Source organism: Prionailurus bengalensis, chromosome B1, assembly GCF_016509475.1.
Source record: "Prionailurus bengalensis isolate Pbe53 chromosome B1, Fcat_Pben_1.1_paternal_pri, whole genome shotgun sequence".
NCBI lineage: Eukaryota > Metazoa > Chordata > Mammalia > Carnivora > Felidae > Prionailurus > Prionailurus bengalensis.
The window spans coordinates 89,179,696-89,197,475 of record NC_057344.1 but is presented as its reverse complement, the minus strand read 5'-3'; the positions used below and the strand labels follow the sequence as shown (position 1 = coordinate 89,197,475).

The 17,780-nt window shown below is 36.0% G+C and overlaps 1 pseudogene; it reads right to left on the bottom strand.

The window, feature by feature from the left end:
* Positions 1–2,537: 2,537 nt before the first annotated feature.
* LOC122469003 overlaps positions 2,538–17,780 on the bottom strand; it is a 54,451-nt pseudogene continuing 39,208 nt past the window's right edge.

Here is a 17,780-nt window from a genome sequence, read left to right as displayed (position 1 = left end):
CATATATAAATATTATGTTATTCTATATTAATTTTAAAATAAAATAACAGTTACCAGAATTTTAGTAAAAACAAAGAAGAAAACTGTAGAGACATGGAACATTTAAACATGGGACATTTAAAATAATTTCTTTTTTTAATTTTTTTAACGTTTATTTATTTTTGAGACAGAGAGAGACAGAGCATGAACGGGGGGAGGGTCAGAAAGAGAGGGAGACACAGAATCTGAAACAGGCTCCAGGCTCTGAGTGGTCAGCACAGAGCCTGACGCTGGGCATGAACTCACGGGCCGTGAGATCATGACCTGAGCCGAAGTCGGACGCTTAACCAACTGAGCCACCCAGGCGCCCCTAAAATTTCTTAACTGCATCATCTGTGAAGCACCAATTAAGAAATACATACTTTGCTTCTTCTGCTGCTGCTGCTCTGATGTTTTTATTTAGTAAAGGTTCTGGGAGACAAATTTCTAAGTGTTTCTATAATTGAAGATGTCTTTATTTTACCCACATAGTGGATATGATTTACCTGGGAATACAATTCTGGTTTCAAAATAATTTTCCTCTCAAATTTTTAAAGCTGTGTTTAATTTTTTTTCTTTACTATTATTTATGTCATTACATTAAAAATAATTACTATTATTATTAATCTTAAGGTATCTGGAAATACTCACTTTCCATTAATTTAGAGATACTCTAGATTTTTCCCTCAGAAGGTATTTTTCTTTCCATTTTGACTATTTTTATTTTTAAAATATTTTTTATTTTATTTTTAAGCTTATTTTTTTTTTATTTTTGAGAGAGAGAGCAAGAGAGTGAGCACAAGTGGGGGAGAGGCAAAGAGTGAGGGAAAGAGAAAATCTCAAGCAGGCTCCAAAGTGTCAGCACAGAGCCCAACTTGGGGCTTGATCTCACAAACCATGAGACCTGAACCTGAGTTGAAATCAAGAGTCAGACACTTAACCGACTGAGCCAACCGGGCACCCCTAAATACTTTTGTTTTTTTAATGAAAAATGTTGAATATTAAGAAATTAGAAATCTTATCAGATATTAATGAAATTTGGTTTTATTTCCCCCCCCAAAAGACACAACACTGTGTATCTGGAATTAAAGGAAGTTAAAATCAGATTGATGTACATCACTAAAAAGAAGAAACTTATTTTGACTTTACAGAATTACTTCAATTAAAGGTGTTGAAGTGGACATTCCTATTTTACACAGCAAAACAATATGTGACATGGAATCAGTAATGGTAATAATGTCAGGGGATAATGAAGTCAAAGATTGGTGTGTAATTTAATACATAACATTGTGTCTGAATAAAATAATGTACTGTGAATATTTATAAATGAAATTATTTACCTATAGAACTTGGCTTTTGAAATTGTACAGCATATGGAAGGAAACTTGAACGTGATAATTAAATCATATTTTTCTGCTGGGATTATGTGTGGCTAGAAAGAGAAATTCCTGGTTATGGAGAAACGTATGAACAATGCTAAGTAATGTGAAATAAAATACTGTTTTAGGGGAGAAGCCAAGATGGCAGAACAGCATGGAAGATTTTGTGTGTCTCGCGTCCATGAAACACAGCCAGACCAACACTAAACCATCCTACACACCTAGAAAACTGGAAAATTAACACAACGTTCTACACAACCTGAACCACAGAATTCAGCAGGTACGTGGCATGGAAAGGTGAACTGCGGGAGCAGGAAGCCACGGGAAGGGAGTGCTTTTGCAGGCAGAAAGAGGATGGAGACGGGGGCGGGGGTAATATGGGAAAAGCACCCCTCCCCAAAAGCAGCTGGAGAGAAAGTGGAAAATTGGAAACAGCCGCAGGGACTAAACTAAAAAGGGAGAAAGGAGAGTGTTTAAATTCCATTAAGACTGTAAACAAGGGGAGTGCAAAGGCTGCAACTCCACAGCTCCATACCTGGTGGTGCTCTGGTGGGAAGGGTGAATCCCCAGAACAGAGTGGGGTCCGGGAGGTTCTCAGGCCACACAGAGAAAAGCGGTTCCACTCCTGGAAAGACATTTGGTAGAGACTGTTGAAGCCACCTGGTCCCAGCAGACCCCAAAGAATAGCTACATTCACTGGTGCTGGAACAGGGTCATTAAAGGTGAAGCCTGGTGCCGGATGTGTGTTGTGATTTTCCATAATCCCTGAAAAGCTGCTGCTACATTGTCTCATGAACTTTTTCTGGGGCGGGCTGGCACCTGGCCGCAGTCTCAGGGCACCAGCAGCAGCAGAGTCCAACAAGCGTTCCAGGGTGCAGCCGATATTCAGCCATTGCTCAGTGAGATCCTCCCACAGAAGGGTGGAATGGGTCAAAGCTGCAGTACTTCAGAAGAAAGGAGCCGGGGAAAACAGCCGAATCTGAGACAGGACTCAGGAGAGAGGTTCTTCCCCGGGCCTGGACTCGGACAGTGAAAAAGTGGGGAGTGGTTGAAAGCTGAAGACAGAGGACGGGTGTGCGATTGCTGATCAGGAGAACAGAGTTGTCATGCTGCAGACTGGGTAGCTGGGTGGTGCCATTTTCACTGCTCCTGCACATGTGCATATGCAACTATGAACACGGCAACACTCCGCCCCAGTAGACTGGCAGCGGCATCTAGTGGAGAACGGAGCCATTGCACTGATCCCCGCCCAGCTGGGTAAACCTCGCTCTTCAAGAACACAAGTCTCACCCCTTGCTTAGTTTGTGGACTATAGAGCGCTTCATAGTCTGGCTTCTATGGGAAAACAAAGTAATTCCAGTATATTTCAATCTGTTAGCAGATCCATCTTCTCATTTTTTTTTTCATTTTCACTTCTTTTTCTTGAATACAGAAAGAGAAAAAAACATTTTTGTTTTCAGTTTTTATTAAATATGTTTTTCTTTAATTTTTTTACTATATTTTTCACTTTTGTGTAAATGTTTTCAAATTCTATCTTACTTCCATCATTTTATTTTAGTCTACTTCAGTGTATTCACCTTTTCAAATTTTCAATTTCCTTTTTCTTGGTTTTTTTTCTCATTTTTGCTTCCTTTGTTTTTCTTGAATGCAAAAAGAGAAAAACTTCATTTTTACTTTCAATTTATAATAAAAACATTTTTCTTTAATTTTTTACTATGTTTTTTCCTTTTATGTAAATTTTTTCAAATTCTATTTTACTTCCATCATTTTCTTTTTAGTCTACTACAGTCTATTCACTTTTTCAAGTTTTCAAAAGATTTCCTTTTTTTCTCTTTTTCTCTTTTTCATTTCTTTTCTTTTTCTTGAATACAGAAAAAGAAAAAACTCATTTATTTTTAATTTTTATTAAAAATATTTTTCTTTAATTTTTTCTACTATATTCTTTACTTTTGTGTATACTTTTTCAAACTCTATTTTACTTCCATCATCTCAATGTAGTCTACTTCAGTGTATTCATTTTTTCAAATTCTCAAATGATTTCCTTTTTTCTCCCCCACCCTCTTGTTTCTCTAATCTGTCAAACCACTTTCAACACCCAGACCAAAACACACCGAGGATCTAGCATCATTTATTCAATTTTTTGGAGTGTGTGTGTTTTTAATTTCTTAATTTTAATATTTTTTAAATTTTAATTTATTTTAATTTTAATTTTTTTACCTCATTAATTCCTTTTCTCCCTTCAAAATGACAAAATGAAGGAATTCACCCCAAAATAAATAGCACGAAGAACAAGAGCCAGGGATTTAACTAACACAGATACAAGCAAGATGTCTGAACCAGAATTTAGAATCACAATACTAAGAATACTTGCAGGAGTCGAAAATAGATTAGAATCCCTTTATGCAGAGATAAAAGAAGTAAAAACTAGTCAGAATGAAATTAAAATGTTATAACTGAGCTGCAATCACAGATGGATGTGGCGGCAGCAAAGATGGATGAGGCAGAACAGAGAATTATGATATAGAGGACAAACATATAGACAATAATGAAGCAGAAAAATAGACATGAAGGCAAAAGAGCACTATATAAGAATTAGACAAATCAGTGACTCATGAAAAGGAACAACATTAGAATCATAGGGGTCCCAGAAGAGGAAGAGAGCGAAACAGAGGTAGAAGGGTTATGTGAACAAATCATAGAGGAAAACTTCCCTAACTTGGGAAAGGACACAGACATCAAAATCCAGGGAGCACAGAGGACTCCCATTTGATTCAACAAAAACCAACCTTCAACAAGGCATATCATAGTCAATTTCACAAAATACTCAGGCAAGGAGAAAATCATGAAAGCAGCAAGGGAACAAAGGTCCCTAACCTACAAGGGAAGACAGAACAGGATTGCAGCAGACCTATCCACAGAAACTTGGCAGGCCAGAATGAGTGGCAGAGTGGCAGGATATATTCAGCGTGCTGAATCAGAAAAATATGCAGCCAAGAATTCTTTACCCAGGAAGGCTGTCATTCAAAATAGGAGAGATAAAAGGTTTCCCAGAGAAACAAAAATTAAAGGAATTTTGACCACTAAACCAGCCCTGCAAGAAATTTTAAGGGGGACTCTCTGAGAGGAGAAAAGATGAAAAAAAATATATATATATATATATATATATATAACAACAAAGTTTAGAAGGGATGAGAGAACATCACCAGAAATTCCAACTCTACAAGCACCATAATGGCAATAAATTCATATCTTTCAGTACTCACTCCAAACATCAATGAACTCAATGCTCCAATCAAAAGACATAGAGTACCAGAATGGATAAAAAAAAAGTTCCATCTATATGCTGTTTACAAGAGACAAGCTTTAGACCTAAAGACACCTTCAGATTAAAAATAAGGGGGTGGAGAACCATCTATCATGCTAATGGTCAACAAAAGAAAGCTGGAGTAGCCATACTTATATCAGACACTCTAGACTTTAAAATAAAGACTGTATCAAGAGATACAGAAGGGCATTATATCATAATCAAGGGGTCTATCCATCAAGAAGACCTAACAATTGTAAACATTTATGCACCAAATGTGTCAGTACCCAAATATATGAATCAATGAATCACAAACATAAAGAAACTCATTGATAGTAATACCATAGTAGTAGGAGACTTCAACACCCCACTCACAACAATGGACAGATCATCTAAACAGAAAATCAACAAGGAAACAATGGCTTTGAATGACCCATTGGACCAGATGGACTTCACAGATATATTCAGAACATTTCATCCTAAAGCTCCAGAATATACATTCTTCTCCAGTGCACATGAAATGTTCTCCAGAATAGACCATATGCTGGGACACAAATCAGGCCTAAGTAAGTACAAAAAGATTGAGATCATACAATGCATATTTTCAGACCACAGCGTATGATACTTGAAATCAACCAAGAGAAAAAATTTGGAAAGGTAATACATACTTGGAGACTGAAGACCATCCTACTGAAGAATGAATGGGCTAACCAAGCAGTTAAAGAGGATATTAAAAAGTTCATGGAAGCCAATGAAAATAATGACTCCACAACCCAAAACCTCTGGGACGCAGCAAAGGTGGTCATAAGAGGAAAGTATATAGCAATCCAGGCTGTCCTAAAGAAGGAAGAAAGAACTCAGATACACAACCTAACCTTACGCCTTAAGGAGCTGGAAAAAGAACAGCAAATAAAACCCAAAACCAGCAGAAGAAAGGGAATAATAAAGATTAGGACAGAAATTAATGCTATTGAAACCAAAAAAATACAAAAAAAAAAAAAAAACAGTAGAACAGATCAATGAAACCAGAATCTGGTTCTTTGAAAGAATTAACAAAATAGATACACCACTAGCCAGTTTGATCAAAAAGAAAAAGAAAAGGACCCAAATAAGTAAAATCAAGAATGAAAGAGGAGAGATTACAACCAACACAGCAGAAATAAAAACAATAATAAGAGAATATTACAAGCAATTATATGCCAATAAAAAGGGCAATCTGGGAGTAATGGAAAAATTCCTAGAAACATATACACTACCAACACTGAAACAGGGAGACATAAAAAATTTGAACAGACCCATAACCAATAAGGAAATTGAATTCGTAATCACAAATCTGTCAAAATTCAAGAGTCCAGGGCCAGATGGCTTCGCAGGGGAATTCTACCAAACATTTAAGGAAGAGTTAACGCCTATTCTCTTGAAGGTGTTCCAAAAAATAGAAATGGAAGGAAAATTTCCAAACTCTTTCTATGAAGCCAGCATTACCTTGATTCCAAAACCAGATAGAGACCCCACTAAAAAGGAGAACTATAGACCAATTTCCCTGATGAACATGGATGCAAAAATCCTCAGCAAGATATTAGCCAACCAGATCCAACAATACATTAAATGAATTATTCACCATGACCAAGTGGGATTTATACCTGGGATGCAGGGTGGTTCAATATCCACAAAACAATCAATGTGATTCATCACATCAATAAAAGAAAGGACAAGAACCATATGATCCTCTCAATAGATGCAGAGAGGCCATTTGACAAAATACAGCATTGTTTCTTGATAAAAACCCTCAAGAAAGTGGGGATAGAAGGATCATACCTCAAGATCATAAAAGCTATATATGAAAGACCCTATGTTGACACATCCTCAATGGGGAAAAACAGAACTTTCCCCCTAAGATCAGGAACAAGACAGGCATGTCCACTCTCCCCACTGTTATTCAAGGTAATATTGGAAATCTTAGCCTCTGCAATCAGACAACACAAAGAAATAAAAGGCATCCAAATTGGCCAGGAGGAGGTCAAACTTTCACTCTTTGCAGGTGACATGATACTTTACATGGAAAACCCAAAATATTCCACCCAAAACCTGCTAGAACTGATTCATGAATTCAGGAGAGTTGTAGGATATAAAATAAATGCACAGAAATTGGTTGCATTCCTATACACCAACAATGAAGTGACAGAAAGAGAAATCAAGGAATCGATCCTATTTCCAGTTGCACAAAAACCATAAGATACCTGGGAGTAAATCTAACTAAAGAGGTGAAAAATCTATATGCTGAAAACTATAGAAAGCTTATGAAACAAATTGTAGAAGACACAAAAAAATGGAAAAAGATTTAATGCTCCTGAATAGGAAGAACAAATATTCTTAAAATGTCAATACTACCCAAAGCAATCAACATATTAAATGCAATCCCTATCAAAATAACACCAGCATTCTTCACAGAGCTAGAACAAACAATCCTAAAATTTGTATGGAACCAGAAAAGACCTCGAATAGCCAAAGCAATCTTGAAAAAAAAAAAAAGCAGGAGGCATCACAATTCTAGATTTGAAGCTATACTACAAAGCTGTGATCATCAAGACAGTATGGTACTGGCACAAGAACAGACACTCAGGTCAATGGAACAGAATAGAGAACCCAGAAATGGACCCACAAACGTATGACCAACTAATCTTTGACAAAGCACGAAAGACTATCCAATGGAATAAAGACAGTCTCTTCAGCAAGTGGTGCTGGGAAAACTGGACAGTGACATGCAGAAGAAAGAACCTGGACCTTTTTTTTACACCAGACACAAAAATAAACTCAAAATGAATGAAAGACTTCCAGAGTCCAGCTCCAGCAGGTCCAGGGGTTTCCGAAGGATGAACGGCGTCGGCGAAAAAGTGAAAATAAAACAAAACTAAAACAAAAATAAAAATAAAATACTAAAATAAAAAGGTAAAATAAAAAACTAAAATAAAAATGGACTCAGACAACAGCAGTGTGTTGAACTGGCCAATTTATTGCAGTAAACGTGGCATTATACATGCTAGTGATTTTTTTTTTGTAACATACATCATCTATGTTTTTTTAACATTACCCAATTTTAAAATTGTTCCTTTGTATAATCACCCAATAAGGAATAACATGATTGTTTTGTCATAACGTTCCCTCCTGCCCTTTGCTTATTGATTAATTTATTTTATTGTTTTTATTATGTATCTATGTTTATAATTTATAAAGTATTTGCTTTGCTGTTTTCACGAAAGGTCATTTATCTCTCAACACCTCAAGTAGAACACTTACAGGGACATGTACTCTTAGTTGTTTCCCTGAACCATTTGTGGTTTTGAAGAACAAAAGTGTTCGCCTGGATCCAAGGTGCCTGGAAGGGGGCCAAGAGGGCCTTAGAAACCCACGACTTATACATTCTCAGAGAGACAATGCACCTAGGAACCAATGAACCATTCTGTAGCTTAACCAACTAGGTTCTTCATCATCTGGAATGCCTCCGGGGGCCAAGTGGGCCCGAGGGTCAGAGTGATCTGTGTCCATAGATACACTCCTTAGTTACCGGAGTGGGGCTTTCGGATGCATATGTCTCTCCTTCGTTGGCTGCTTTTACTGGCAAATGCATGAGGCTATCCTTCCTGCAAGTAGAGGAGTCTCCATAGGGAATGGCAAGGACTAAACGTAAGGCCGCACAATTTCTTGTGGAACCTTATTTTCTTCCCTAATTGTTCTTTTCCCAGGGGGCCTGCCAAGGGCAATTCCCCAACAGACAATACCCCACGTACTTTTAAGGCCAAATTACCTAAAAGTGGGAGTACAAGAAGCTTCACTGTCGGTGGACCACCCTGCAGTCACCAATCCGTCCACAGCCCGGGCCCTGCCACTCAGGCTGGGATAGCTCGACTTCCAGCAAAAGACCTAAATGTAAGACAAGAAGCCATCAAAATCCTTGAGGAGAAAGAAGGCGAAAACCTCTATGTTCTTGGCCACAGCAACTTCTTACTCAACACATCTCCGGAGGCAAGGGAAACAAAAGCAAAAATGAACTACTGGGACCTCATCAAAATAAAAACCTTCTCCACAGCGAAGGAAACAATCAGAAAAACTAAAAGGCAACTGACAGAATGGGAGAAGATATTTGCAAATGACATGTCAGATAAAGGGTTAGTATCCAAAATCTATAAAGAACTTATCAAACTAAACACCCAAAACACAAATAATCCACTGAAGAAATGGGCAAAAGACATGAATAGACACTTCTCCTAGGAAGACATCCAGATGGCCAACCGACACAGGAAAAAACACTCAACATCACTCATCATCAGGGAAATACAAATCAAAACCACAATGAGATACCAACTTACACTTGTCAGAATGGCTAACATGAACAACTCAGGCAACAACAGATGTTGGCAAGGATGTGGAGAAAGGATCTCTTTTGCACTGCTGGTGGGAATGCAAGCTGGTGTAGCTACTCTGGAAAACAGTATGGAGGTTCCTCAAAAAATTAAAAATAGAACGATCTTAAGACCCAGGAATAGATACCTAAATGTTGTTAACTGATTCGCCCAGTTAACAAATCGCTGCAAGGAGGCATGCAGGAAGACATTCTCTCCAATTCTGCACATTACCCAGGACTGCTCTGACACCTTGGAGAATGGTTGTTTGGGGAATGTCAGAAGATAAAACTATTTTAGTGATCCATGGTGTCCTCCTGTTCACTGACTGGACGTTTCCTTTAGAATGGTCTCTTCAACAAAGGAAGCACAAGAAGGATACCATATGACTGTCACAGCTGGAAAACTATTTGGGAAGTATAACTAGGTTTCCAATTTGACTTTAGAAAGAAGAATGGGCAATACTGCAGTAGGTAGCGGAGGTGGTCCTGGTGCAGGTGAAGCCATGAAGAGTTAGAGTGATTTCATTGGTGACCACACCTGGAAGCATCCGCTGTCATTTAGCTCTGTTTCCATATGTTAATATCTTCACAAACATGTTTATCTGTGTATATGTCAATATCTTCGCAGATACAAGCTTATGTGTACATATACCAATACCTTCATAAATATAAGCCTCATGTGTACACCCCCCTACATACAGTTCATGCCTTCCCTTTGAGACTAACATAACTTCAAACCCACTCCATAACAGTTAATTGTTTACAGAAAGCATATTAGGGAAATAATTGTTGTATAGATAGGTCAAGAGATAAGGTTGGTGTTTCATATAAGAGTAATTTGGAATGCAATATGAGCAAAATTGAGATATGATTGAATAAATAAACTAGAACATAAATCACTGAGCTTATTCAGGGATAATATTTCAATTTCCAACCTATCCCAACACTGAGTTTATATGAATCCAACCATTAAAAAGGTCACTTACTGTTGGTCAGAATAAATTTCAGCCTCCCAAAGCTACCCATTACATAAAAATAGTTTTATACTAAAGAGAAGAGATACTTTTATAGAGTAAAATAACCATAAAATGAATGAAGGTATTTCAAGGATGTTAGATATTTGTGAAGCAGTTATTTATAAAAATATTCCATTAGGAATAAAGATCAAATTTTTTCTATAGAAAATAATGATGAGATTTAATATTGGAGGTGTCAGCTATGAAGACCACAGGGTTATTGTGAGAAATAACATTTAACCTTTCTCTTGTGGCTGATGGAGGCCAATGCAGTATTTTATTATTAACATTGGCAGGTGATTTATTACCACTGTTTCTACTCCAGTAAAGCCACATTAGGCTGTGCTCAATGTATCATTTGTTATCTTCAACCCCCCTCCACACTCTGCATGCATAATCTCTTTGTTCTAACAAATTTTAAACATAGAAGAGTAAATATTTAAGTAATTATTCCAGATTCATCAGAAACTATGGAAGTAAGATCAACTAGCTAAATAGATTATGCCAGACAATGTCTGACGTAATCATAAAGTTCTGGCTTCAGGAAGAGTGATGGTTATACATCTGAAACATCAGCTATGCATAATGGTGCATTAGTGTAGATACAGCAGTGACAGAGAATAAATCACAGGCACACTTTTACATGGGAATAAAATTTTGTGGAATAAATTCAGGTCAGGTAGCTTTCAACAGTTTCTGTTTTCAGACCTTACTACCTAAAAAATCAAATTGAAATAGCGTGGCAGATGCACTGAAAATGGTTTCCCTATCTTTCAACTAGTTTGACTATTGGGCATTATTGTGGAAGGAAATTTAGGAATATCAAAATAGTTCTATTTTCTAATATTCTTAATGAGTATTAGAATCTTTGCAAATATAATTTTTGTTTTAGTAAAATATGGTTAATAATCACCACTCTTAAATCAAGAATGAACTTGTTTCCATAACGTTTCCTTTCAGCCAATGATCATAAATATTAACTGAATTTACAAAGTATTGGAGGAAGATTTTTCTCTGAGTGGAGATTTATTCTGTGAGAAGGGTTCTGATTACCTTAATTCCTAACCTCTCTCTCTTTATTCATTCTACCCATGGGAGTTGGAATAATTTATATGATTGGTATATTTGGAAATAATCAACCAGGCATCTTTCATAGTCTCTGTATTTATCTTGGCAGTAAGCAAGTCTACAGATATAATCCATTCTCTGCTATTTCTTCAGGGGTAGGTCTACTCTATGCCATTGTGACTGGGTTGGTAACTATTAGTTATGGTATATGATATTAAGAATCTGATTATTGGTTGTTTTTTATCTGAGAATTTGTATTTTCTTCCAAATTTTTATTAAATTCCAGTTAGTTAACATAGAGTGTAATATTAGTTTCAGGCATAGGATTTAGAGATTTGACACTTACATATAATACCCAGTGCTCATCACAAGTGTCCTCCTTAATACCTGCCACCTATTTAAACCATCTCTCCACCCACCTCCACTCTGGTAATCATCAATTTGTTCTCTATAGTCAGAGTTTGTTTCTTGGTCTTCATCTATTCTCATCCCCACCATGGTCGTTTGTTTTGTTTCTTAAATTCCACATATGAGTGGAATCATATGGTATTTGTCTTTGTCTGACTGACTTATTTTATTTAGCGTAATACCATCTAGCTCCATCCATGTCATTTCAAATGGCAACATTTCATTCTTTTAATGTCTGAGTAATATTCCATTGTGTATGGAATCCCTTCAAATCAGTATTTTTGTATCCCTGGGTAAATACCTAGTAGTGAAATTGCTGTGTAATAGGGTAGTTCTATGTCTAACTTTTTGAGGAACCTCCATACTATTTTCCAGAGTGGTTGCACCAATTTCCATTGCCACCAAAAATGTAAAAGTGTTCCCCTCTCTCTGCATCCTTGCCTATACCTGTTGTATCTGGTGTGGTTAAGTTTAGCCATTCTGACTGGTGTGAGGTGGTATCTCATTGTGATTTGGATTTGTATTTCCCTGTGATGGGTGATGTTGAGCATCTTTTCATATCTCTGTTGGCCATCTGTATGTCTTCTTTGGGAAAAAATGTCTATTCTTCTGCCCATTTTTTAGTTGTATTATGTGTATTTTGGGTGTTGAGTTTTATAAGTTCTTTATAGATTTTGGATACTAATCCTTTATCAGATACGTCATTTGCAAATATATTATCCCATTCTATACATTGCCTTTTAGTTTTGTTGATTGTTTCCTTCACTATGCAGAAGATTTTTATTTTGATGAAGTCCCAATAGTTTATGTTTGCTTTTGTTTTCCTTGCCTAAGAAGCCATGTTCAATACAAGTTTGCTACAGCCAATATCAAAGAGATTGCTGCCTGCATTCTCCTCTAGGATTTTAATGGTTTCCTGTTTCACACTTAACCCTTTCATTCATTTTGAATGTATTTTTGTGGGTGGTTTATGAAAGTGGTCCAGTTTCATTCTTAGGCATATTACTGTCCACTCTTTCCAACACCATTTGTTGAAAAGATTCTTTTTTTTCCCATTGGATATTCTTTTCTGCTTTGTAAGATTAGTTGACCTAATAGTTGTGGGTTCATTTATGGGTTTTCTTTTTTTATTTTCTTTTTCTTTTTTTTTAAAGAGGAACATTGGGAGTTTGTTTTAAATGTTTTTATTTATTTTTAAGAAAGAAAGACAGGGTGTGAGCAGGGGAGGGGCAGAGAGAGGGAGACACATAATCCAAAGTAGGCTCCAGGCTCTGAGTTGTCAGTGCAGAGCCCAACGTGGGTCTCAATCCCACAAACTGTGAGATATGACCTGAGGTGAAGTCAGAAGCTTAACCGACTGAGCCACCCAGTCACCCCCATTTCTGGGTTTTCTATTCTGTTCCATTGATCTATGTGTCTGCTTATGTGCCAGTACCATACGGTCTTGATCTTGACAGTTTTGTAATATAACTTGAAATCTGGTATTGTGATGCCTTTAGCTTTGCTTTTCTTTTTCAAGATTGCTTTGGCTGTTAGGCTCTTTTGTAGTTCCATACAAATTTTAGAATTGTTTGTTTTAGCTCTATGAAAAATGCCAGTGGTATTTTGATAGGGATTGAATTACATGTGTAGATTGCTTTGGGTGGTATAGACATTTTAACAATATTTGTTCTTTTACTCCATGAGCATGGAATGTTTTTCCATTTCTTTATGTCATCCCCAATTTCTTTCAGCAGTGCTCTATAGTTTCCAGAGTACAGATCTTTTACCTCTTTGGTTAGATTTATTCTTAGGTATTTTATGATTTTGATGCAATTATAAATGAGATTGATTGCTTGGTTTATCTTTCAGGTGCTTCATTACTGGTGAGTCCTAAGCAGAGAAATCAGACAACACACACACAAAAAGTCATACAAATTAACAATGAAGAATTCAAATTTTACTATTTTTCAGATGGCATGATGCTATGTATAGAAAACCTAAAGGACGCTACCAAAAATTTGCTAGAACTAATACATGGATTCAGCAAGGTTGCAGGATACAAAATCATTATTGGTTTTATACATAATTTAGTTTTCCAACCTACTGTTTAGAAACTGTCATGGAATATTTTGTTTTCCATCTACTACTTTTTTTGTTTCTCAGAACTCAGTTGGATAATTTAGAGGGATGCTATTTATTGAAAATGCTTGGTAACTTCAATATGTCTTACAGATAAAAAAAATAGATATGTTTTTTCCTTTTCTGTTTTGAGCAGCTCCTTTTTCTAGGATTCCATATGATTGTCTATCTTTAGCCTGGCAATCACAAAGCTTGAATTAATTTCATTCATTAAAAGAAAGTAATAAGCATGTATTTCCTAAAATGAATCATCATGAATAAACATTTGTTAATCCCTGCCATGTATGTGCCAAACATTTTAAGATCTTTTGAGTAAAGAACTAAAAATGTGATTGGAATCAGAAATAAACACAAATGTAAACAAATGGATAAACCAATAAGGGGGAAAACATGGGGGGGGAATATTCATTCAATCAAAATAAGTATGGAGGTGCTATAATAAATGAGACCTGGATGACATGATAAGAGCAAATAGATATGTAACTTAACCAGCTATATGAGAACCAAGTTCTTCCTATGCCACATATTTCAACTTTGAAAATCAATCTTCCTGAACCTAAGTTTTATCAATAATAACATTGTTCAAACAACTTTTAAGTCATAGAAAAGTTGAATTTTTCTTAATAATGTAAAATATTAACACATATTAAGGGATCAATATATGTTGTTTTATTTTTTTCTGTCTCCAAACCTTCCTAAGGTCTGTTTGGGAAGACTGACATATATAGAAAGAGATAATGGGCATAGAAAGACAGATATAGAATAGGAATTAACAGGAAAAAAAGGGACTCTAGGTACATACTGTTAAATACAATATTCTAACAAGCATAAAGTGGTTATGTGTAGATGCCAAGATATTTTTGTTGGATCTGGGTTAGCTAGAAAAATTTGCCAAATGATATGTAATATATTGCCTTAATTTTGTTTTCTCTGTGTGCATTTGTGTGAGTGTATCTGTGTGTATGTGAATGTGAATATAAAAAGGATATATAGACTAGTGAATAGAACATATGTTTCTAAAATGTGAGACAATGTAATAATGTGGATAAAAAATTAGATATGTCAATAAGGCTATTGATATGGAAGTTACAAAACTCTGGGATTAACTGAAGAGATAGTTGGCAATAAATTACAATTTGAAGTAAGGAAGATACTTATTATCCTCATATGAAACTTAAAGTTCATATAATCTACTATTTGGTTTATGATTTGTTTATATTGTGGGTAAAACTAATATGACAGGGTTGAGTGAATGAAGAAGGCAAGTTAAGAGTAGAAATACAAATAATTTTATGTATTTTAATTTAGAGAACATAACTAGTATGGCCAAGTTAAGTATATTTGCTAAAGAGCAATAATAAATCAGGATATCTTCAGTTTCAACTGTGTAAATTTGCATGACTAGATACAGAGACAGTAGTTACATCATTTAATTTCTCTCACAATAATACACATTGATAATCTTATTTAAATATTTGCACTCAAAACATACACACATACAACACAGACATGGAAATATATGTATGCAAATTGATTTTAAAAAGCTATTGTCATCAATATATGTCATTTCAAAATATAGTAAGAATGGAAGTAGTAATTGCTGTAAGAAAGGTAAACTTAGCCTAGTTTTGACATTCAACCTGCTTACTCAAGTGAAGCATATGCAAGAGCACAGAAAAATCACATAAATCACAGAGATTCCAGAAATGCAAGAAAGTTTATCAAATGGGACCACAAATTGGTGGATTCATATTGTATTTCCAGGGAATAACTTCCCTGTTCTAATTCAAAGATAAGGCATGCCTTTGGGAAACGTTTGAAATGCCAATTTTCAGAAATCCAGGGCATCAACTCTAGATGCTGGTCAACCAAAATTAGAGATATGTTACTTTGCTTAGGTGGGAGCAATTTAGGGAATAAATAAGCAAGCCTACATTAGGAGGTCACAAGAAAGTCGAAGATGTGTTCCCAAAGAAAGGATTGAACCATAGTAATTTCTCATTGCCTTGTTTGTATCCCTATGTATTTGTGTTACAAGTCCTGGGACTATAGACTATAGGAGGTGCTCTGAATAGCCTAGGATTTGCACATGTTTTAGGTACTGTTTTTTTTTTATTCTTCTATATTGTAATTTGTGTACTGTGTTAGCTAACTGAATTCTCTAAGGTGTACTATATTAACCATTTTTATGTGTAAATATTTTTTTTCTTTTGAGAGAGGGCATAAGAGTGAGAGTGGGGGAGGCACAGAGGAAGAGGGAGACAGGGAATCCTAAGCAGGCTCCATGCCCAGCATAGCGCCAAATGCAGAGCCCGATCTCACGACCATGAGATCAAGACCTGAGCTGAAATCAAGAGTTGGAGAGTTAACTGACTGAGCCACCAGGTGCCCCTAAATATTTCTGTATGCTTTCATTTGTAAGCTTCTCAAATTATGCTATTTTATGTATTGGTTTCTCCGAAGATTATCTCATTCCAAGAGAATACTACTAATAATGGAATTATCTGCTTCTGGCCAGCATGGATTAACAGTGTGGGGACTGACCCTCATGTCTGAAACAACCAGAAAATGAACAAAACAAAACAAAGTCTTGTGAAGACATTAGAAATCAGGCAACAAAGGATATTGATGGCTGAGAGATGGGAAACAAATGAGGGGATCCCTACAATTAGTTCAGTTTATTTCCTTAAGAGAGTTTCTATTCTGTTGCATAGGGAAGACAGACCAAGGAAAAGCCTGACCAACTTCATGGGTTGATATGGAGCAGAGAATCTGTAGAGAACAAGGAGGCCAGAGTTTGTAGGACAAAGAATGAGAGGAGAGATCTTTACAGAGGGAGAACTACAGAGGTTGTTCTGGAATAGTCAGGTGCACATGTCTATGGGGAAAAAACCCTTAGCAAAGAAAGAACAACACAAAAAGATTAGAGGTTACAGTGCCTGGCACACATACACAACACTGGTAATAACTCCTATTCTAGTATTAAATTGGGAAACCTCAGGATTCATGGCACAACATACAGAGAACACAGATCCTCTTGCCTCACTTGGGTGGAAAAAACTAGGCCAAGACTAGGCACTATTCGGATGTGCCCTACTAATCCTAAACATAAGCCACAAAAAACTTTTACTAATAACTTAAATATGTCTCAGAAAGAAAGTTCAAGAATATTTATAAGAGTGCAAAAATATCCAGCTTACAAAAAAATAAAATCCTCATTTCCTTTCATTGAGTCAAATCAAGAAGTTAGCAAAAATAGAAGAAAAAAAAGGAAATCCATACCCCAAAATAGGAGAAAAAATTATTAATAGATACCAAGAACAGACCTATAGGTAAACATCATAGTGTAGATGGGTCTGTGTTGATTTTTAGCACTGTTTCTCTTATCTAGGTAACATGATGGCAGGAAGGATTTCTCTGAATTCTTCCTGATCTTCCCTGTAGACTCCTGAGGAGTACTTGGAGAAGAGCCTGAAAGGGAACTTGAACTTCTTAGCCTATTTGTAATTGTTAATGATTTTAAACTCTCACCCTAGGTCATAGTCTGATTTTAGCTCTTCACTAAAAATCTCTAGTTTATTCTTTTCCCTAGCTTAAATAGTAGTCTATAGCTTATAGGCAAACTAATGCTAGCATCTTGTTTCTCTTTGTAGGCCTCTGTCTAGATTTTAGTTTAGTCATGGTGCTATTCAGATGAGAGCATTTAAGTCATCAGGGGAAGACAAGTGTTCCTTTGTACTGATCAGTGAGAGCAATTTCTCCTGTAGGTTTTAATTAGCATACTGGGTTTTAAAGTGGTCTATTTCCTAGCCTGTATTTTGACTCTAATAGACCAAAGACATGATTATTTCTGTGATGTCACCCTCAAACTTTAGAAGTTTTGTGTTAGTCATTCAGGAATCTACAAAATAATTAATCCATTTTAATTTTAACCTCTCCCCCAAATTAGTAATTGTACATTGTATGGATTATTAGGATTAATAATTGGTTGATTACTTTTAAATGGTAGAACTGATATTAGTTGAAATTTATTTATTTTTCTTTTCCAGATATGTTTCACTGAT